Genomic DNA, 24,231 nt, shown 5'->3' with positions numbered 1-24,231 from the left:
GTCCTCTAGCTGGTTGATGGTTGCGTTTCGGCCGGACGGACGTGTACTTGCGTTTTGGTTTTTCCGTTTGAGTTGATGGTTTGGTTTGTGCGGGTTGATTCACCGCAACGCCAGGGGCCTCTTTGCAAAAGAGCACGCGCTGACCGGGTATGCACCCACACATCCACATGGCGCTTTTTGATTTGTCAGGACCAAATTTGCACATCTTATGCAAGTTGAGGGACTAAGTAGGATTAAATTTTAAGTTATAGGACTAAAGCATCACATCGAGAGCAAGTTCTAGGACTCCGGGTGCTTTTAACTCTTTCCCGGATAGGCATACACCATTTTTCGCATGTTGCATTGGGACATGCTTCATGGGTGCTGGGTTGGACACCGCTTGTCGGTTGTGCCTCGTTCATCGCTACAAATGTCGCATCGCTGCTCTTTGCGGTGCGAGAAAAATGGATGCGCCATGTGCTTGGTATGTCTCGGCTTCTCCAGTGTGCCAGGTGTGCCCTGTGACGAGGTCGTTAGGGAGAGTGCTCGATTTGTGTAGATCAGACTGCCCTAGGTTAGATACGACTTGTCGGTTGAGTCATTTTTTTTTGCTGCGATGCAATGTCACATCCCTGCGCTTGCGATGTGCAAGAAGTAAATGCATCGTGTGCCTGGTCGGTACAACACTTGTCCGGTGTGTCCCTTGTGTGGTTCGCCGCCATGCAACGTCGCATCGCTGCGCTTGCGGTATGGCGGGAGTGGCTGCGTCGTGTGCCAGGTTGGTCTTTTGCTGCGCTTGCGGTGCGCGTGGAGAGATTGTGTCGAGTGGGGGTGGTGCTTCTACTCTCTCTTGTTGTGTTTTGGCTGGTGTTCTGTCACAAACCAATTTTCAAAATTTTCACCCATGCCTTTTTTGAATTTCATTTCGCTATTATTTGCTTTGGATTTCTTTCTCTGAACTAATTCAAGAAAATGGTCAAACCATTTTTCAGGGGCTAATGGGCATGATTTTAACTTGTCGAATCTTTATCTAACTATGCTCTTTCACATATACCAACCAAGACCAAGAGAATGGATAGTGCTCATCATATGAAAAATCGCAAAAAATAATCTCAAATGGACATGCGGTTTATAAACTAGGTTTAATTGAAGTTTGAATCCAAATTTAAATGAAAATAAATTTTAAAAATCCAAACTTGTGCCAATTTGGTTCTACTGAATACTTGGGATCAACATGAACTCAATGCAAAAAGACTTTCAAAATTGGAGCTCTAGATTCAATTTTGATTTTGTCCAAAAACTCTGCCAGGTTGGTCTTTTGATGCGCTTGCGGTGCACGTGGAGAGATTGTGTCGAGTGGGGGTGGTGCTTCTACTCTCTCTTGTTGTGTTTTGGCTGGTGTTCGCTCACAGACCAATTTTCAAAATTTTGACCCATGCTTTTTTCTGAATTTCATTTGGCTCTTATTTGCTTTGGATTTCTTTCTCTGAACTAATTCAAGAAAATGGCCAACCCATTTTTCAGGGGCTAATGAGCATGGGTTTAACTTGTCGAATCTTTATCTAACTATGGTCTTTCACATATACCAACCAAGGCCAATAGAATGGATGGTGCTCATCATATGAATCAATCGCAATAATTCATCTCAAATGGACATGCGGTTTATAAACTAGGTTTAAGTGAAGTTTGAATTCAAATTTAAATAACAATAAATTTTAAAAATCCAAACTTGTGCCAATTTGGTTCTACTGGATACTTGGGATCAACATGAACTCAATGCAAAAAGACTTACTAAATTTGGAGCTCCAGATTCAATTTTGTTTTTGTCCAAAAACTTTGCCATGGCAGCGTTTTGAAATCAGTGGAAACTCTGCATGGCAACATTTTTTGGCTTTGACAGAAATGGACACGTGGCGGAACGTGATTGCTTGGTACCAATTCCCCCTTGAAATATAACATGATGTTGGATTTTATGATCATAAGACAGCTTAGATTAGGTCGTACCGATTTGGTTGATTAAAATGCAATTGACGAATCTGAGGGGATGAACGGCTCACAAGAGCCCACATCATCCTAGGATTTTGGCGGGTCAATATATGCCATCGGCGACGCTATGGTGGTGCTTAGGATCAATGCTACAGGGAGTCCTTGGCGTTATACATTCCGGCTCAGCACGACAGGACGGTGACCATGGTGGCACCAAGGATGGAGAGAGTCATTGGGAATCACTCCCTAGAGATGCAGACACGACGGTGACCTTAAGGTTTGGACGACGATTAAGCTTTAGTGCTCCCTAGTGTTGCGCAAGTTGTCAGCGAGGTGCATTGCAGCGCGACGAAGCGAATGAACAAGACGACGGGTCGGGAATGTTCTTGCCTCACTAGAAATGTCGATTGGTGGTGGTGGTTCTCGTGCATGGTCAAAGTCGTGCTTAGGGGTCGCCTTGGGTGTGCGCAAGGTGTCAGGAAGATGCGCTGGAGCACGAAATAGAAGTGGGAAACATCATACTTGAGTCAGTGGCATCAAAAGACTCGTGAATTTGTCATTCTTTGACATGCCAGGTTCCCACAACAACATCAGTGTCCTTCAACGTCCTATGTTATTCTCAAGGGACTTTGCGATGGGATACTACAATGTGTAACTACACTATCAACACGCACAACTACAGCATGGGTACTACCTTGCCGATGATATCTATCATTAGTGGTCGGTGGTTGTGAAGACTATCCATGAGCCCCAAGACAAAAAAGATGTTTGTTTGCACAAATGCAAGAAGCTATTATGAAGGATGTGAAGAGAGTATTTGAAGAGCTTGGTGTAATCTTGCACAGGAGGGCCATGTGGCTTTCCATATTTCTGTTTTGAGAAGCTTGGAGTAAATGTCTGCCTCCTGGAAGAAGATGCAATGCATGTTGTTAAATTCTTAGAGATGCATCGACAACTTTAAGATCAACATGCGCGTGTGCAACTACTCAATGATCCTGTGGAGCATATGTTGATTCACATTGGAAACCATTAAATTGGTGATTTCTTATTAGTTATGTTTACACTATGCACTCCGGATAATATTTATGTTTGAACTATTTTTAAAACCTAAACCGTTTATTTTTTAATTGACATGTGTTATTTTGGTTGTTCTTTGTTATTTGTACGGTTCAATAATCCATCGTGCATGTATTTGCATAAGCATGAAGGTTTGCATGGGGAGCGTGGTTGACCGGAAATGAGGGTCAGTATGTTCCTATATGCGGACGCGTTCACAGACATCATTCAAATTAGGTAAATGTCATTGAAGATGCTTTTAGAGAATACAACCAACGAAACACAAATGACTCACACCGGGAATATCAGGTAGTCCCACACCTTCCATGCCTCCCTTGATACGGGAGCTCCTGGGCCATTGGATCCTTGCCCAAACTTGCAAAAAAAAAAAAACCCGAAGAGTCTCATAATTCCACGTAGGTCTAGAGGCTCTGACACCAACTGTTGGATCCAGAATCCAACGGTTCAAGAGCACCTGTATCATCGGAGCATGAGATCCAATGGTCCAGGAGCTCTAGTATCATGGGAGCACGAGACGGTACGTGATATCCTCGCACGACTCGTGTAGCGATCAACGTGTAAACTGCAGTGCCGTGTTGAAAGTGTAGCTGCAGTCAATACACTCAGCAAAGGAGGAAAGATCAAAGCAGTTGCCCGTGCATGTTATTTCGCGGCTGTGCCTCCGCAGTCGTCAATCGATTTGCAGACACGTCGTAATCACCTATGCAGTTCCACTTCAGTTTCTGTTCTTACCTTGCCCCTGGTGCGTTGTGTTAATTTTCTTTTCTTTTGCGATGATGCTCTGTTACATTTCGAATGAAAACACTCCAAACGGAAGATCATTTTTCGCTCCCTATCCCGGCCGTGCGATGTTTGTAGGCCTCGTAGTTCTGCTGCTCTCCTCGCCGGCGCCATCGGCCGGTGACCAGCTGTTCTGCGCCGGCGCCAACAGCAAGTACAGCCCAAACAGCACCTACCGGACCAGCCTTAGATTCCTCGCCGATGAACTTACCGCGAGAGCCATGAAGTCCCACTCGGCCACTGGCACGGCCGGCACGGGCTCCGACAAGGTCTACGGCGCCGTGCTCTGCCGAGGGGACTCCACCGGCGCCGACTGCAGCAGGCGCCTCCGGGAGGCCTTCGGCAGGACCATCAACGCCGACAGCACCGGGGCCGCCGCATGCGCGCTCCACAAGGACGTGGCGCTCTACTCCGAGCTGTACCAGCTTCGCTTCTCCGACGAGGACTTCCTCTCCGCCTTCAGCAACGCGCCGTTGTGGGTCGACGGCACCAACCTGAACCTTGTGCCGGCCGCCGATGCTGGGCAGTTCGACGAGCTGGTCGCCAAGCTAACGAGATCCCTTGCCGAGGCCGCGGCAGCGCAGCCGGACAGTTACGCAACGGCCGACGCGCCGTGGTCGTCGCGGGAGAGCGAGCGGACCGTGTACGGGCTCGCGCAGTGCACGCAGGACATGCCGCCGGAGCGCTGCCGCGCTTGCCTCGACGGAATCGGCGCTGAGATACAGCGGCGGATCGGTAGCAGCAAGATGGGCGGGGCGATTCATGGTGCGCGGTGCACACTCCGGTACGAGACCGGCACCCAGTTCTTTACGGAGACTGCCACAGGCAAGGTTTTTTCCTTTTTCAATTCCACAGGCAAGTTGTTGCCCATGTTATTCCAAACTCTAATTGAACATGTCACATATTCAGATCATTATGCCATATACATTTTTTGTCTTGAGCATTAAGTTTTTCCGCCCTTTTTTACCCTCAGAGTTGGACTATCAACAGTTAGATAGGATCATAAGACTGAAAACATACTCCCTGTGTTTCTGGGTAGCTTAAGAATGAAAAGTAAAATTGCACAGAGTTTTGCTAGATGTATGATCTATAATAGTAATAGAACTAACAGAAGACGGGTAATGGCACGAAGGTTCAGTTTGCTTAATCAAATTGGGTACATATACTGGAAGGAGCAACCATGAAAAAAACATGAATTTACCTATCTGAGTCACCTTCTGACATATTTCCCTTCTAAAAGTATGAAAGAGCTGGAGCCTTGAGAGGCTATTAGAAGTATCGTTCATTCGCTGCATGTCAATTATTCTCTTGCAATATTCAGGGCAACGGAAGGGCCATGCTGTCAGGCTCAGTTCTTATCATTCCCCTGTCTAGCGTGCCGGAAGACTCAGTAGCCGTAGATCTGTCATCGTGTGGCTCTGAAGCGAAGATAACGGTTCGATCAAGTGGGCAGCTCTCCTCCGTCGATCTGCCATCCAAGGGCGGGTGATGCTAGTGACTTAACTGTAGCGGCTCCGACAAGCGCATGTGCTCTGTTTCGCTTTCCTTCATCTTTTCCGTCTTGTAATGGCTATAAAGCCAGCGACCCTGCTTGCGAGAGGGGCGTGACTTTGTGTATTGGGTGTAAACCCTAGCCGCCGGTGGCGTGCTGTATCTACTTTCCCAATTCGCAACAAGAACCCTAGTTCGACGCTCTCTGTTTTCGTTCCTAAATTCGCTATTCACAAGCTAAATTGCGTAGATCAATGCTCTGATCCTGACAATTGGTATCAGACGCCAGTCTTTCCTCGGAGGCGATTTTGATTTGAGCAGTGTTGGGGTTGGTCGTCGGCCGTAAAATCCCTCTTCACGCTTGAATTGGGCGGCGGAGTACTCAGGAGGCGGCCGGAGTGGCAGAGTTCGGGTACAGTCAGAATTGCAGCATGGTTGCCGGAGAATAATTCTCTGGTGGTAAAACCCCAGCTCCTGCGATCTGACCGTGTACCAGTGGAGGCGGGCGCAGGCGACGGCGTAGGCGGCGGCGACGAGGATTCCCTCCCTCCCAACCACTGGTGTGAATTGCAGCAGCAGGCAAGATGACAAGCCAAGCTGATTCGGTCACGACTACTGAGTTGCAGCTTGAGTCACTGGAGTTGGACATCAAGATGCTGCAGCGCGACAGAGAAGAAGATCGCAAAGAATTTCAGCAGTTCCAAGCGACAGTGAACAGAAACTTTGCCACGATGCAGAAGAATTTTGACAAGATCCAGGATAATTTCAGGCGTTTACTGTTGGATCCGGAGCCAGTTAATGCAGAGGAACGAGAGGAAGGTCAGGGTAGTGTCCAAATCAAGAACAACCACAATCAATCTCCTCAAATAGCTCCTGGTCGACCCAAACAGCTCCAAGCTCCAACTCCTCCGTCAGTAACAATGCCAGAGAAAGGAGCCCCTTTGCCTGTAGGAAATGCAACTCTGCGTGATCACACAGGAAAAGAGCTCAATTTGGATGGGACTCTGAAAGTACCTTATAGACATCCAAATTTTGGTCAAGGTAAAGAAACAACACCAAACCTTGTGGTGCAACTGGAAGAAAGGCAGGAGGAAGAGGTTATTGATCCACAATACAGAAGAGGGCCCAATTTCCCTATTGATGGAAGAAGAAATGTGCTAACAGTAAAGCCAGCAAAGTTGAATATCTGTGAATTTGAGGGTCAAGACCCAGAGTATTGGATACAGAATTTAGAGCAATACTTTGCTGCAGCCAGAACTCCAATTGAGCACAGAACTGAACTGGCCATTTCTTACCTTAAAGGGCCTGCTGTACAATGGTGGTGAGGAACAGGATTTGCTCCTAGCAATATTCCATGGCACAAATTTTGCTCTTACATCTCTAACAGATTTTCTGTGGATTCTGTTTGTGACATTGTGAGCTCCTTCCATGCAGCTCAACAAACTACTACAGTTACTGCATATGTGGAGCAGTTTGAGCAACTGATGAACATCATGAGAAGAGAAAACCCTGGAATCCCTGATGATTATTATGTTTCCAGCTTTGTAGCAGGACTTAACCCATATATTAAAAGTCATGTGGAGTGCTTCAGGCCTAAGGATATGCAAACTGCAGTGTGGTATGCTAGGAGGATGGAGAAAGCTCAGGTACCAGCTACTGCAGTGCAAACTAAACCTTATATTCCTCAACCTAGAAGGCAGGTAATGTTTGATCAGCCCAAAACCCCTGTAACTACTGCCACACCAAACAGAAACACTGTTATTCAGCAGGCAAAACAAAACCAAGTGTGTTATAAGTGCAGAGAACCATGGGTGCCAGGTCATAGGCAGGTCTGTAAAATGAGCCAGAGAGCTCAGATCCAAGCACTGCAAGCTGAGGAAGTTGAAAACCCTAAAACAATCTATGTTACAGACTTTGATGACCCTGATTTGGAAACACAGGAGCAGCCATCAGGTGAAGCGGTATTGAGAGTGTCAATGCATGCTGCTATGGGTATAGGAGCAACCAAAAAATACTTTTATATTGTCTGTGAAGGTAGGAAATACAGTTGCCACAACACTGGTGGATAGTGGTAGCACTTCTACCTTCATTTCTCCTGAAATGGCAAGCAAGTTACCTGTCAGTACAAGCCCTACATCCAAGATAAAAGTGGTGGTTGCTAGTGGGGGAGTGCTCTGGACTGAATTTCAAGCAAAAGATTGCCCTTATGAAATTCAAGGCCATCTCTTTACTGACATCTTCAGAGTGTTGAAACTGAAAGGATATGACATGATTTTGGGAGTTGATTGGCTCAGGAAATATAGTCCAATACAAATGGACTTTATTAAAATGGAAATGAAAATTTCTGATAGTTTTGGACAGTTTATTACATTTGTGGATGAGACTGTTCCCCTGGCCCCTGTAGCTGAGGCTAGGGACAACACTGAAAAACCGTTAGAACAAGCTGTCTGTGGGTTTTTCTTGTTCACAACTTCTGGTACTGAATTTACAGCAGCTAGCCCAGAAATCCCTACTGAATTGCAGCCACTGTTGGACCAGTATGAACAGTTGTTTCAAGAGCCAACTGAATTGCCTCCTAGCAGGCCTTGTGATCACATAATTCCCTTAGTGGAAGGAGCAAAGGTGGTTAACCAAAGGCCTTATAGAATTCCTCACCATCAGAAAGAAATTTTGGAGAAAATCATCAAGGAGCTGCTAAAAAATGGGATCATCAGACCTAGCACAAGCCCTTTTTCTTCTCCTGTGCTACTGGTCAAGAAAAAAGATGGATCTTGGAGGTTATGCACTGATTACAGAAAATTGAATGCTATAACTATCAAGAATAAATATCCCATTCCTGTGATTGAGGACCTTTTGGATCAACTTAAAGGAGCAAAGATTTTTTCCAAAATTGATCTCAGAAATGGATATCACCAAATCAGGATGGCAGAAGAGGATATACCAAAAACTGCATTCACTACTCACATGGGACTGTTTGAATTTTTAGTTATGTCCTTTGGACTAACTAATGGTCCTCCCTCCTTTAAGGCATTAATGAACTTATTGTTTGGCCATCTCAAATTTGTGGTGGTTTTCTTTGATGATATATTGGTGTTCAGTTTCTCCTTGAAAGAACACAAGGACCACTTAAAGCAAGTGTTTGATATATTGCAAGCAAACAAACTATATGCAAAAATGGAAAAGTGCTCTTTTGGACAGCAAGAGATTGAATATTTGGGTCATGTTATTAACTCTGAGGGAGTCTCTACTGACCCATCTAAGATATAGTCCATTAGAGATTGGGCAACTCCTACTACTGTAACTGAATTGAGAAGTTTTTTGGGACTAAGTGGATATTACAGAAGGTTTATCCAGGGATATGGAGTAATATGTAGACCACTATTTGATTGCTTAAAGAAGGATGGTTTCTCGTGGAAGGAAGAGCAACAAGAAGCATTTGTGACTCTGAAAAACAAGCTTACCAACACCCCTGTGTTAGCACTGCCTGATTTCTCCAAACCTTTCATTTTGGAAACTGATGCTTGTGGGTATGGATTGGGAGCTGTGTTGATGCAAGAGGGAAAACCTATTTCTTACTTCAGCAAGAGCATTGGCCCCAAAGCAACTGCAATGAGCACTTATGACAAGGAAGCCTTGGCCATAATTGAAGCTGTTAAGAAGTGGAAGCATTATTTCTTAGCAACATCCTTAGTGATCAAAACTGATCAAGAAAGTCTGAAATATATTTAGGAACAGAAAATTACTGAAGGCATTCAACATAAACTGTTGCTGAAGTTGCTAGGATATAACTTTACAATTGAATACAAAAAAGGAAAGGAGAACAAGGTGGCTGATGCATTATCCAGAGTAAAACATGTGATTCATGCTTTAACTGCAACTGCAGCTTCTCCTGCTTGGGTCAAACAGGTCACAACAAGCTACCATCAGGATAGTAAGATCAAGGAGCTCATAGCTCAATGTGCTGTGGATAAATCTGATACCACTGCTTACTCCTTCAAAAATGGAATATTGAGATTTCATAACAAGATTGTAGTGGGATATGCTTCTAACCTTAGATAGGAAATCCTCGAAACATTCCATAGTTCAGAGTTGGGAGGCCATTCTGGTGAAAGGGCTACTTACCAGAGAGTGAAATTAGTTTTTCACTGGTAGGGTTTAAAGCAAGATGTGGTGCAGTTTGTCAAGCAATGTCCTGTTTCCCAGTTGAACAAAGTTGAGCACACTCCTTACCTCGGGTTGTTGGGACCACTTCCTGTGCCTGATTTTGCTTGGGCACATGTGAGCATGGATTTTGTGGAAGGGCTACCTAAGTCTGAACACAAGAACTTGACTTTGGTAGTGGTTGACAGATTCACTAAGTACTCTCATTTCATTGCTACGAAACATCCCATTACAGTGCAATCTGTTGCAAGAGCATTTTCTAATAATGTCTTCAGGTTACATGGGATGCCCTTGGTGATTGTCACTGACAGAGACAGGATTTTTACTAGTCATCTATGGCAGCAACTGTTCAAATCCTTGAAGATCAAGTTGCACTTGAGCACCAGCTACCACCCTCAAACTGATGGTCAAACAGAAAGAGTTAATCAGTGTTTGGAGAACTACTTGAGATGTATGTGTTTCCAACAACTAAGGAAATGGCATGGGTGGTTGTCACTAGCTGAGTGGTGGTACAACACTTCTTTCCACACATCATTAAAAATGACACCCTTTCAGGCTCTATATGGTTTTCCTCCCCCTATGATTGCTGAATCTGCTTTGCCTGATGCAATTTGTGAGGATAATGAAGATCTGTTGCATAACAGAGAATTGGCACTGGAAGTAATCAAGCACAATCTGCTTAAAGCTCAATCTCGAATGAAGTTCTTTGCTGATAAGAAAAGGAAGGAAAGAGAGTTTGTAGTGGGGGACATGGTCTATTTGAAGTTGCAGCCCTACAGACACACTTCTCTCAGCCTGCATAGGCACATGAAGCTGCACTCTAAGTTTTATGGCCCCTTCAGAGTAATGGAACGAATTGGAAACCATGCATACAAATTACTGTTGCCAGAAGGCTACCAGCTTCATGACACATTCCATGTCAGCCAACTGAAGAAACACATTGGGCCAACAGTAATACCTTCCCCTATGCTTCCTCTAGTTGGCCCTGATGGTATTATCAAGGTGGAGCCTGAAGTTGTGCTCGAACGAACACTCATTCCAAGGAAGCAAGGAAACATCAGTATTCCTGTCGTCAGGTGGTTGGTTAAGTGGACCAACATGCCCGTGGAGGAAGCTACTTGGGAAGACTCTGCATTTATTCAGAAAGTTTTCCCATCTTTCAGAGCTTGAGGACAAGCTCGGTTTCAATTGGGGGGGGGGGGTATTGTCAGGCTCAGTTCTTATCATTCCCCTGTCCAGCGTGCCGGAAGACTCAGTAGCCGTAGATCTGTCATCGTGTGGCTCTGGAGCGAAGATAACGGTTCGATCAAGTGGGCAGCTCTCCTCCGTCGATCTGCCATCCAAGGGTGGGTGATGCTAGTGACTTAACTGTAGCGGCTCCGACAAGCGCATGTGCTCTGTTTTGCTTTCCTTCACCTTTTCCGTCTTGTAATGGCTATAAAGCCAGCGACCTTGCTTGCAAGAGGGGCATGACTTTGTGTATTGGGTGTAAACCCTAGCCACCGGTGGCGTGTTGTATCTACTTTCCCAATTCGCAACAAGAACCCTAGTTCGACGCTCTCTGTTTTCGTTCCTAAATTCGCTATTCACAAGCTAAATTGCGTAGAGGAAGAAAAAGAGGTAAGCAGTTCAATAAATTCCATGCGCTAATGATGATAGTGAAAACTAACTCACTACCAAGTGATCTAATTTCATGTAATAACTGATAACTGATGGAGGGGTGTACATTTAGGGAAGATAAATTCCACGGAGCAGCCCAAGAACATGGATGAAATCCTTAGGCTTTAGAAGATGGAAGATACCGGCTCTGAGTTCTCCCTGTATGATTTCTCGCAAATTGCAGATGCTACAGACAACTTCTCACCCAGCAAAATATTAGGACAGGGTGGCTTCGGGCCCGTTTACAAAGTATTTTCTATCATATTCATATTTCCTCAATAAAAACAAAATTAACATGGCACCATTCTAAGTTATAGAGGATGGTTCATGATTTTTGCAGGGAATTTTTCCTGACGGACAAGAAGTAGCAATTTAAAAACTTGCTGCACGGCCAAGACAAGGTCTAGTGGAATTCAAAAATGAGATCCAACTGGTAGCAAAACTTCAACACAGACATCTTGTTAGGCTGCTGGGTTGTTGCATCCATGACGAAGAGAAGATACTGATCTATGAATACATGTCAAACAAAAGCTTGGACTACTTCATTTTCGGTTGGTTTTTGGAGTAATTTGCTAATGTTCAATTGTATGCCTTCCCCTCTGTAGTACTAAACACTTGGCCGTGTGTCATATTTGCAGATCCAAACAGGAGGACATCATTAAACTGGATGATACGACTTAAAATAGTTGAAGGAATAGCCCAAGGGCTTCTATACCTTCACGAGCATTCACGGCTGCGTATCATCCATAGGGATCTGAAAGCAAGCAATATTCTGTTAGACTCCGAGTTAAATCCTAAGATCTCTGATTTTGGCATGGCAAGGATATTTTCGTCAAATGCCACTCAAACAAAAACAAGCAGGCTGGTTGGAACATAGTAAGTATAGCACACGAGTAAATTACCAATTAATGTTTCTACCCACACATTTTCCTTCTGATTATTGCATGTCATCTTTCCTAGTGGTTACATGGCCCCTGAGTACGCATTTGAGGGCCTCCTTTCCATCAAGTCAGATGTTTGCAGTTTTGGGGTATTGCTTCTTGAGATTATAAGTGGAAAGAGGAGTGCAGGATTTCAGCATTATGGAGAAGGAGAATTTCACAATCTTCTTCAATATGTAAGCAAGTTTGAATCTGTAAAATTGGTGCATTCTCGAAATTTTTTTCCATGAATTGTAGGGGACTTTCCATTCTTTTCCCGTATTATTAGCTATAAGTTTTTATGCAAATTTAAATGCCGATATATAAGGTTACCCCTACCGTCAAATTTATGTAAGAACCCTATTTTCAGGCATGGCAGATGTGGGATGAAAAAAGATGGCATGAATTCATTGATCAATCAATTGGTGATGAATATGAACCAGGAGACATGATGAAATGTCTCAGGTTGGCACTGATGTGTGTCCAAGTAAAAGCAGTAGACCGTCCCACTATGTCTGATATTGTTGCAATGCTTAGCAGTGACGACATCACCGTACCAGAGCCAAGGCAACCAGCTTACTCCTATACCAGAGTAGATGTGTCAGTAAACATCAATTTATCATGCACCAGAAATGATATAACCCTCACCACTACTGATGGTAGATAAACGGTCATTTATTCCATTTACAAAGTGTGTGACTACTGGTTTTGGATGTTCTTCTTGTGTTGACAAATTAATTAGACAGGGCACTGTTTGTATTCCATTAGTGACTCAGAATTTCACCCATTTATCCTATTCCTGCATATATAACAAGATTTTCCATCATAAGCAATATTTACAAGGGACTATGAGAATATTTACATATCTGTTTCAAAACTACATAGCACTGGAACTAGCACAAGACCTGAGAGCTGCTGGGCAGATCAACAAAATCACCATACTATCTACCGTCAGACCGTCCTTTGAGACATATCTACTGTAGCTTGTAAAATCGATTATAGAGAAGGTATTCTACACTCCCGGTACTCCCAACTCTAGAAATCTCATTCTAGAAGTCATGAAAAATTTGAACAAAAATTGGCAATATAGACAAATTTATGTATAAATCATATAACAAAAAAATCAAATCGATGGATTTGAAACACACGTCTAGAAACAAAAATGACAAATATTGCTGTGAATAGTACTAATCCAATTTGGGCTGTGAATTCAGCTCACTAACAATAAGAATGCTGGATTCTTCTTTTTTATTTCTTGAGCTACAGAAACTTTGGAACTTTGTGACATACTAGATACATACAGTATAAGTATTGAGATTTTGTTCATAAGTTTTGGTAATTTTTTATAGGCCAAAATTTTTGGGAGCACTGGGAGTATTCCACACCGGGATTACTCCATACATTCTCGTCCGTTATATGCATGTTAGACATGGAAATGAATTAATGATAAAGTGAAAGTGCAATCTAGACCATATGCCGACCTTGTTTTAGACATGAAGGTACTGTAAAATTGACTTTACTAAGATGTGGAACTAGGACATGCTACAACAGTGACTCAAGGCTCGATCTTATTAGAGGTGGTATAGTCCACCGGGGATGGCAACATATGTCCCAACCCAAATAGATAGTGTTTGTGTTAAATATTCAAATAATTAACATGTATGATGGCAGGATTAGAAGGAAAAAACCGCAATTTCAGATAACGGGATTGAAAAGTATGACAACACCTGTGTGTGTAAATAAAGTCCAATGCTTACACTTGGACCAAATTGGAGGTCAAAACCCGTCCAGTAGGCATGTTTCTCTGCCCTACTTTGCAGGATATGGTGACCGTCACCATCAGTCATCCTGTCAATTTCAAGAGAAAAGGTCAAACTTAGACCAGTCTGGTCCCAAAGGTCATTTTCGTAAGAACCTTCAACATGCTTACCTCTTGTACACAAAGAGAAGATGTTATTTGCCACTCACTCATTACAGCTTCATGAGTACTTCCGCAATGCAGATAGATCAAAGACCATTTTCTGAAGTAAACAAGGATGCTATTATTATCTCTCTTAGTTCTCTTCCTCACCTCCCCGGCTTCGTCGGAAGGTCAGGCACTTTGCAGCGACAATAATGGCGGCATGTACATGCCAAACAACACCTACAAATCCAACCTTGTATCCCTCGCCGAATTACTGTTTGCCAAAGCCACAAAGGAGCACTCAGCTACTGGCACGGCTGGCATAGGACCAGACAAGGTCTATGGTGCAGTGCTTTGTCGGGGTGATTCTGATGGCTCCGACTGTCGGGAGCGCCTAGCCAGGGCCCTTGATGAAGCAATCAACAGCAAAGCTGGCAACTCTTACTCCCTCCAGAGTAATAACGTGACCTACTACTACGACCAATACCAGGCACAGATAAGCTTCTCCGACCAGGACTTCCTTTCCAACTTCAGCGACATGCCCGGGTGCACCGTGAATACTAACCTGAATTATGTGACGGACACTGTAGTAGCCGAGCGTTATGAAGACCTTGTCACCAAGCTGCTGCATGCGCTTGCTGATGTTGTGGTGAGCCGAGCAAAAAAATATGCAGTCGGCAAAGTGTGGTTTGAGGAGACAGGACAGACGGTGTATGGGCTGGCGCAGTGCATACGGGATATGCCATATGAGCATTGCGCGGCATGCCTGGATCGCATAATCTCTGGCAGGCAGAGTAAGATCATTTCTGGCCAGATGGGGGCAACACTTCTTGGGGTGTGGTGCACATTGCGTTATGAGACGAACACAAAGTTCTTTACTGATACCAAGATGCAGTCGCTCGATGCGCTCCCAAGAAGTATGTTTTCTTAAATGGTTCCATTAATTGCATAACATATTTATTGGCTTCTTTTGACCATTCCAGTAGAACAGAAGTAAACAACTTAATCTTAAGTATTTTCATTAGTAATTTCGACTTTGAGCCTCTTTATCTTATCCTAAGAGGGCATAGATTTGAAACAAGGGGGTGTTTGCAAGTTTCTTTTCCTAGAATTAGGGAAAAAAACTTATCAAAGATGTGCTAAAGTAAATGGCTAGAAACCAAAATACCTATTCCACTTCAACTGTTTCAGATAGTAATTGACAACTCCTTTAGCCTCCAATTTGCCTTTTTACAACCAATTTGTTTCCAAGATCAGTCTTCTCCACCCTAGACATGATGCTGGGAGACAAGCTTGGCAATAAATATGAAAAGTTGAAAACTACTCCCTCCGTTCCTAAATATAAGTGTTTGTAGGCATTCCACTATGGACTACATACGGAGCAAAATGAGTGAATCTACACTCTAAAGTGCATCTATATTTAGGAACGGAGGAAGTATGTCTTAAAACTCATATTCTTCAGTTTCAAGAGTAAAGACACTTTAACCTGTAGTTGGAAGTGTTCCTTCAGTTATGATGAATGGCACTAGTCATAGCAAAGACATAGCTTTTCAACAATGCAGCACATAACTTGCCATTGGTTTATCAAAATAGATTTTCATTGGAATTTTATGTGAATGTACAGGTAAGACACACTTTTTTCGATGGAACAATGCAGTCTTGGTTGGCGTTGGAGGTTTCATACTAGTAATATCAATTTCTTGCTTGGTTTTCCATATCTGGGTCAAAACACAATGACGAAGAGGTATGTATTCTCATCAATTCACCACTGCATAAGATAATATTTTCCACTCTTTATTTTTCTATGTACGTATATGAATAGCATAACATTTCATTATTATGTTTCAGAACAAACAATATTTAAACTAGGACGGCTGTATTTGTCAATACAAATTGCAATAAATCTTTGGAGGATGGGAGGAGCCAACCCAGAATTTTCACTTTATGATTTCTCCAAGATAAAAGAAGCTACAAATAACTTCTCAATTGGTAACAAACTGGGACAAGGTGGCTTTGGTCCTGTATATAAGGTGATTGTGTTGTGTACTGGCATCCTAAATGCTATCTTACTCAAAATCCAAAGTAAACATTCACTTGCTTGACTGCTTTTGTTTGAATACCATATTTTGTAGTGAGTTGAATTACTTATAGTCACCCATGAAAAAGATATGTGTTCTGCAACTATGCATAATTTAACTTTTCCCCAAAACATGATACACTGTATACATTTATTAACTTGTTTTCCTTTTCTCAATCTCAGGGCCGATTAAGAAATGGACACAAAATAGCAGTCAAGAGACTGGAAACATCTTCTTTGCAAGGTTTACTGGAATTCCAGAACGAAATTCAACTTATAGCAAAGGTTCAACACAAAAATCTCGTTAAACTGCTGGGATGTTGCACTCAAGGAGATCGAGAAAAGATGCTTGTATATGAATACATGGAAAACAAAAGCCTAGACTACTTCATCTTCGGTAGCATTTCTAGTTTTGATGTGCCAGAAGCCTAGAGCACATTATTATTTATAATTTGGCGACGTGTTTTGATTAATTATATATGTTCTGCAGATATCATTAAAGGAAGGCGATTAAACTGGTCAAAACGTTTGCGCATAATTGATGGGACAGCTCAAGGTCTTCTTTATCTTCACAACTACTCACGAATATGCATTGTTCATAGGGATTTGAAAGCAAGTAACATTCTCTTGGATAGTGTCATGAATCCAAAAATATCTGATTTCGGAGTGGCCAGAATATTCTCCTCAAATATGTCAGAGTCAAATACCACCAGAATAGTGGGAACACGGTAAGAACATAAAAGCATGTTCACTTTTAGTAAATATCAAATACATCTGCTTCTTTTGGAAGGAATGAAAATGCATTGAAGCATCCTATGAACTTAATCTTGAATTTCGACCTTTTGCATTAGTGGCATGCATTGATTTTACTTCCACCATACAGTGGCTATATACCTCCGGAGTATGCTTTGGGGGGGGGGGGGTTGCTCAATCAAGACAGATGTATTTAGCTTTGGTGTATTGATTCTGGAAATAATAAGTGGAAAGAGGACAGCCCAGTTCTATCGATACAATGGGAAACTATGCAATCTCATTGCATACGTGAGTGAAGTTACCCTAGACCCCAATTTGCACTTCTATGCATACCAATTTTCATTTTACAATGTAGTGTGTATATTGTTTGTTTCAATGTTGATAAAATCACAATATTTTGACAACATGCCTCGCAACTTTGGATAGATGGAAAATGGAGTGAGATGACTTATTGTCCAGCAGAGAACGAAAATCAAGAGATAGAAAGGTGTGTTCATGTGGCACTTTTATGTGTTCAAGAAAGTGCAGAGGATCGACCAACTATGGAGCGTGTTGTCACAATGCTAAACACCAAGAGCATGAGCTTACCTCCACCTAAGCAACCAGCTTACTTCCATGTAAATCCGAGTGAGCAAGAAGTTTCATCATGCAACATTACTATAAGCATCACATTAGAGAGATAGCACCACATAGTCATTAGCGCTGAGAAAGATGCTAGTTGCATTGATTAAGTTTATTTGCCTCCAGATGAAACTATTTGCATTAATATAGTGATGCCGATGTGCTTGATGTTTATGCACATCTTTCTGTCCTATTTTGTCACCCAAACAATATTATACATTTTCTTTCAGTGCGCAAACTTTATTGCTTGCTTCTTGTTTATTTGCATTAATGCATAAGCAGAGCTCATGCTTTTCCCCGTCAGAAAAAAGAAGAAGCGTGTTGAAGATATATATCACCAGTTGCAAGATAACTGAAAGAACGAAAACAGAAATGGTAACATTTTGTTATGTTGTCCAGTGACACATTCCTACAATAAAGTACATACATACAACAATAGAGATGAAGTGATACTTGGCAAATGGCAAAGGACTCTGATAAAATTAAGAAAATAATTCAAACGAAACCTATATGCTCTTGGAAGAACAGTAATTGCTAACATTGCAATCTCAGTTGGCAATTCAAGTACACCAGCAAAATGAAATTACTAATACTACAGAGCTGACAAGGAACTCGGGATAACCGCAAAGCTGTTTCCCCGGCAGTCCAAGCATAAAGGACCACATTTTCTCCCATTATTCTACCGAATCGGCGATTCATATGAAGAGCAGATAACAGTATGCAGCATCCCTATGAAGCGAACTTAAAAGTGGAATTGCGATGCCGATTCTACATAGGGAAATTAGATCGGGTATAGAGTTGTAGAGACGAATCTGGGCTCCCGTTTGCTCAGGTAAGCGAAGTTAGGTCGCCCGAGAAAGGCTGGCTGAGACTTGTCGGTCCGCACGCTGCAGCCCTCGCCGTCACCAGTAGGGTGCTCCGCCGGCGCAAGTGCGTCTATCATCGGGAAGGAGCCTGCGGCGCTCCGGTGGGCTGGAACGCAAGGTCGCCCCCCGTTGGGCCAAAATCGCTGTTTTATCCTTTTGGTCAAAGGTTTGCTCCCACTTTAAAATTTTAGTTTTTTTTAACGCTCAACATAAAAAGCAAGATGAATTTTTTGTCATCTACTAGTGTGGGCTCTTCGGTGGTAGGGTCACCTCCAGTCATCTCTTTAGACTAAGCTAACGTAACCACTACGGTAATCGATGATAGCGCACATACCTTACCATTAGGGCTTCAGCGGTAGACTCCTGAAGGGTAAGTGGTGGGGGCGCACCAACCCATCCATTCAGCCCCAATCTTCTTCCTTTTCTCATAGCCAAACATTGCCCACCTCTCTCTCTCTCACACACACACATACACACAAATTGATGCTATTTGTTGGTGAATCAGATGTTTCATCTTTGAGGTGGCCTCTGCCATCCCTCACCATTTTGATTGGTTGGAATCACCTTATTTTATAGCATTGTTCATTTTTAAGCAAACTAGTTTTGGTGATTTCTCTCAAATCCATTGCAAAAATGGTGGAATGTAGGGTTGTATGAGTTTTATGATGTGTAGTAGGCATTTTGCTCATGGTTTATAGCAAGAACTAAGGGTAGGGCTAGGCTATATGTTAAGTAATGCCACGTAATGATCAACCTGATAAGGCTTAAGTCTCCGTGCTTATCATGCTAGTCCATAGATCGATTTGTCAGAATACACAATATCGATGTAATACCAAACACAATGCATCATTCTATTACATTGAAATGACCAGAAATAACATAATTAATTAGAAATCTAAGTGAAGTATTCTATTACCAAATATAGTACGTATCAATAGTTCAATGTAGTGGAAAGTATAAACAAATCTTGATAGAGCTCCAACTATGCCACGTGCGAGGTATGTCGAGTGAAGGTGTGTAACCCTACGCAAGGTCACGCTTCAACATAATCACCTGCAAATATGATACATTGCAGCCACTAGGTGTTGGGTACCGTAGTGCAAAAAAAATCATGCCTTTGATCAAAACCCTGGGAACAACTATGAAGATGTAAGAAAACAAGCACAACGGAGAAGAGATGTTTGTGAAGACATGCAGATTCCCACAACCAGGTTAAACCTGTGATGCCCTTTGAGATCCGGTTTAGTAGAAGATTCCTGTACCTTTTCCCCAAGGCTGTGCACCATGATAGAGTGCCAAACAAGTTATTGTTATCATATTAAATTCCAATTATTGTTGTGGCTGGGGATAGGAGAAAAACTATGTAGATCGAGATTCTTGGGTATGTTAATCCCATCGTGTGGCTCGAAGCTAGGGAACGGGTTGGGATCACCCATGAGAAGGTTGGCGAATGACAGATTAGATGCAGTGTTTGTGTGTGAGAAATGAGGTGGGGGCATTTATTGTAAAAATTCAACAATTTTCAGACCATGTAACCCCTCCAAATTTCAAATTTGAAGTTTAAAAGGGCAAACATTGCTAAAAAGGTCAAGCAACCCTAAAAAGGCTAACTTGGGCCACATACCTCATGTGCCGGGCACGACCCTGTTCCCGTTCACATGCCATGCGCTGGGGATGCCCCTCCTGGCCAACAGTCTCTCTCACATGCCTCACGTGTCGGGCATGACCCCTTTGTCCCCCTCCTCGCTCGTGTGCCACGCCAGCCTGGGCTATGGCGGCTCGCGAATAAGGCTTGGTTTCGAGGATCAGCCTGGTTCCATGGTAGGCCGAAGGTCGGCCTGACCCTTTTTATTTGTGTGTAGTGTTGGGCCCATGCCAGGCCCAAAATCCATGCCCACCGGCGAGCCGCGAGGCAAGACCCATAAGGCGAGGTTTGTGCTCTAACATGTGAATGGAATAAAAAAATGAACACTGTGCTCACCCGACGGACCACCTTGCGCACGTCTGTAGGATCGGAAGTATGTCTAGAGGGGGGGTGATTAGACTACTTGACCAAATAAAAATCTAGCCTTTTCCCAATTTTAGTTCTTGGCAGATTTTAGCAACTTAGCACAAGTCAAGCAATCAACCTACACATGCAATTCTAAGAGTATAGCAGCAGAATGTAAAACAATTGCATATGAAGGTAAAGGGATGAGTTTGAGGGAGCAAACGCAATGTTGACACGGAGATTTTTTATCCGTGGTTCCGATAGGTGGTGCTATCGTACATCCACGTTGATGGAGACTTCAACCCACGAAGGGTAACGGTTGCGCGAGTCCATGGAGGGCTCCACCCACGAAGGGTCCACGAAGTAGCAACCTTGTCCATCCCACCATGGCCGTCGCCCACGAAGGACTTGCCTCACTAGGGTAGATCTTCACGAAGTAGGCGATCTCCTTGCCCTTACAAACTCCTTGGTTCAACTCCACAATCTTGTCGGATGCTCCCAAGTGACACCTAGCCAATCTAGGAGACACCACTCTCCAAGAAGTAACAAATGGTGTGTTGATGATGAACTCCTTTCTCTTGTGCTTCAAATGATAGTCTCCCCAACACTCAACTCTCTCTCATAGGATTGGATTTGGTAAAAAGAAGATTTGAGTGGAAAGCAACTTGGGGAAGGCTAGAGATCAAGATTTATGTGGTTGGAATGGAATATCTTGGCCTCAACACAAGTGTAGGTGGTTCTCTCTCAGAAAATATGTATTGGAAGTGTAGGCATGTTCTGATGGCTCTCTCCACGAATGAAGAGTGGGTGGAGGGGTATATATAGCCTCCACACAAAATCTAACCGTTACACACAAATCACCAAACTCGGTGGGACCGAAGCATTGAACTCGGTCGGACCGATTTAGTTCCAAATGTGAATGTTAGGATTCTCGGTGGGACCGACATGTCAACTCGGTGGGACCGATGTCATTAGGGTTACGGCATAACGTAATCTCGGTGAGACCGATTACACAAACTCGGTGAGTCCGATTTTGGTAATAGCCAAACAGAGAGTTGGTCAGCCAAACTCGGTGGAACCAATTCGCTCATCTCGGTTGGACCAAAACGTTACGAAGGGGAAATAGAGAGTTTGCATTTCAATCATGGTGGGACTGATCGCTCATCTCGGTTTGACCGAAACGTTACGAAGGGAAACTGTGACGCCCCCGATTTGACCGTACACTAATCATGCACGCAAATGTGTACGATCACGATCAGGGAGTCACGGGAAGATATCACAACACAACTCTAAAACATAAATAAGTCATACAAGCATTATAATACAAGCCAGGGGCCTCGAGGGCTCGAATACAAGTGCTCGATCATAGACGAGTCAGCGGAAGCAACAATATCTGAGTACAGACATAAGTTAAACAAGTTTTGCCTTAAGAAGGCTAGCACAAAAGCAGCAACGATCGAAGAGGCAAGGCCTCCTGCCTGGGACCTCCTAACTACTCCTGGTCGTCGTCAGCGGCCTGCACGTAGTAGTAGGCACCTCCAGTGCCGTGGGAGTCGTCGTCGACGGTGGCGTCTGGCTCCTGGACTCCAACATCTGGTTGCGACAACCAGATAGAAAGGAAAGGGGGAAAAAGAGGGAGAGAAGCAACCGTGAGTACTCATCCAAAGTACTCGCAAGCAAGGAGCTACACTACATATGCATGGGTATATGTGTAAAGGGGCATATCAGTGGACTGAACTGCAGAATGCCAGAATTAAAAGGGGGATAGCTAGTCCTGTCGAAGACTACGCTTCTGGTCATCTCCATCTTGCAGCATGTAGAAGAGAGTAGATTGAAGTCCTCCAAGTAGCATCGCATAGCATAATCCTACCCGGCGATCCCCTCCTCGTCACCCTGTTAGAGAGCGATCACCGGGTTGTATCTGGCACTTGGAAGGGTGTATTTTATTCAGTATCCAGTTCTAGTTGTCATAAGCTCAAGGTACAACTCCGGGTCGTCCTTTTACCGAGGGACACGGCTATTCGAATAGATAAACTTCCCTGCAGGGGTGCACCACATAACCCAACACGCTCGATCCCAATTGGCCGGACACACTTTTCTGGGTCATGCCCGGCCTCGTAAGATCAACACGTCACAGCCCCACCTAGGCTCAACAGAGAGGTCAGCACGCCGGTCTAAACCTATGCGCGCAGGGGTCTGGGCCCATCGCCCTATGCACACCTGCACGTTGCGAACGCGGCCGCGAGCAGACCTAGCAACCCACACGATCACGGCGGTTACGTCAAAGCGGTCCAACACGGCGCGCGCCACTCAGTCGCTGACGTCAAAAGAGCTTCGGCTGATACCACGACGTCGGGATACCCATAACTACTCCCGCGTAGATGGCTAGTGCGTATAGACCAAATGGCCAGACTCAGATCAAATACCAAGATCTCGTTAAGCGTGTTAAGTATCCGCGAACGCCGACCAGGGCCAGGCCCACCTCTTACCTAGGCGGTCTCAACCTGCCCTGTCGCTCCGCCACAAAGATCCACTTGCGGGTACTCCTACGAGCCGACCCGACTTTAGTCATCACATGTGTCATGTATATAGTATATAAGTATATACCCGCGATCACCACCCAGGTGATCACGGCCCGATAGCGTAGCACAGCAGACGGACAAGAATGTAGGGCCACTGATGGAAATCTAGCATCCTATACTAAGCATGTAGGATTGCAGGTAAAGGTATCAACAGTAGTAGCAAGGATAGGCTATGCATCAGAATAGGATATCGAAAAGCAGTAACATGCTACACTACTCTAATGCAAGCAGTATAGAGGAGAGTAGGCGATATCTGGTGATCAAGGGGGGGGGGGCTTGCCTGATTGCTCTGTCAAGTAGGAGGGGTCGTCGACTCCGTAGTCAAACTGGGCAGCAGCAGTGTCGGTCTCGTAGTCTACCGAGAGAAGAGGGGGAAGAAACAGTAAATACAATGCAAACATAAGCATGACGATGCGTGACATGACAGTGAGCGGTGCTAGGGGTGCCCTAACGCGACAGTAGGTGGTACCGGTGAAGGGGGGGAACATCCGGGAGGTATTCCTGATGTTTCACGTTTTCGGACAGACGGACCGGAGGGGGAAAGTTGCTAGTTCGATAGGTTAGGGAGGTGTGGTGGACGAACGGACCGCGTATTTGGATTCGTCTCGTCGTTCTGAGCAACTTTCATATAGAAAACATTTTCATCCGAGTTACGGTTTAAAAGATATGAATTTTCAAAGTTTATTTGAATTTCTGGAATTATTTAATTAACAGAAAAAGGGATATGACGTCAGCATGACGTATGAGTGACGTCAGCGGTCAACAGTCCGGGTTGAATGGTCAAACTGACAAGGGGGACCCACCTGTCATAGACAGTGGGTTAACAGAGGATTAAACTAATTAGTTTTTTAGTTAATTAACTACTGGGCCCACCTGTCAGTGAGAGATTAATTAAACTAATTATTTTCATTTATAAAACATTTTCTTTTTCTTTTTTTTTAATTTTTGCGGCGGGGCCCGCATGTCAGTGACTGGGCCTGCCCAGTCAGCAGTTGACTGGGTCAACCCAGTCAACTGGGCCCGTGGGGGCCACTGGCAGTGACCCAGGGGTGGCCCCAGGTGTGCCACGTCGGCGGCCGGCGCCGGAGTATCGCCGGCGACCAAAACGCACGGCGGCGCGCGCGGGAGGGGCGCGGGTTTCACCCACTGTGGGTTTGCGGGGGCGGGGCTGGGCGCGTTCGACGCGGCTCGACGTCGCGCGTCCAACGGCGGTGGTCGGAGGGGCTGGAACGGACGGGGTCGACCGCTACGGGCTCGCCGGCGGCGAGGAGCTACGGGTGCCCGACGGAAGCTACGCTAGAGCGCGCGAATGGCCGAACTAGCTAGCTAGGCGGGTGCGGCATGGTGCGGTCGGGCTAGCGGGCCAACGCCCGTGACCACTTGGTC

At 44.4% G+C, this 24,231-nt stretch overlaps 1 pseudogene; it reads left to right on the top strand.

Moving 5' to 3' along the window:
* The first annotated feature begins 14,089 nt into the window (after positions 1 to 14,089).
* LOC123052511 (cysteine-rich receptor-like protein kinase 10) lies at positions 14,090 to 17,593 on the top strand (annotated as a pseudogene).
* Positions 17,594 to 24,231: the final 6,638 nt, after the last annotated feature.

Source organism: Triticum aestivum, chromosome 2D (assembly GCF_018294505.1).
Source record: "Triticum aestivum cultivar Chinese Spring chromosome 2D, IWGSC CS RefSeq v2.1, whole genome shotgun sequence".
In the NCBI taxonomy this organism is placed as follows: Eukaryota; Viridiplantae; Streptophyta; class Magnoliopsida; order Poales; family Poaceae; genus Triticum; species Triticum aestivum.
This window is presented reverse-complemented; position numbering and strand designations above follow the sequence as displayed.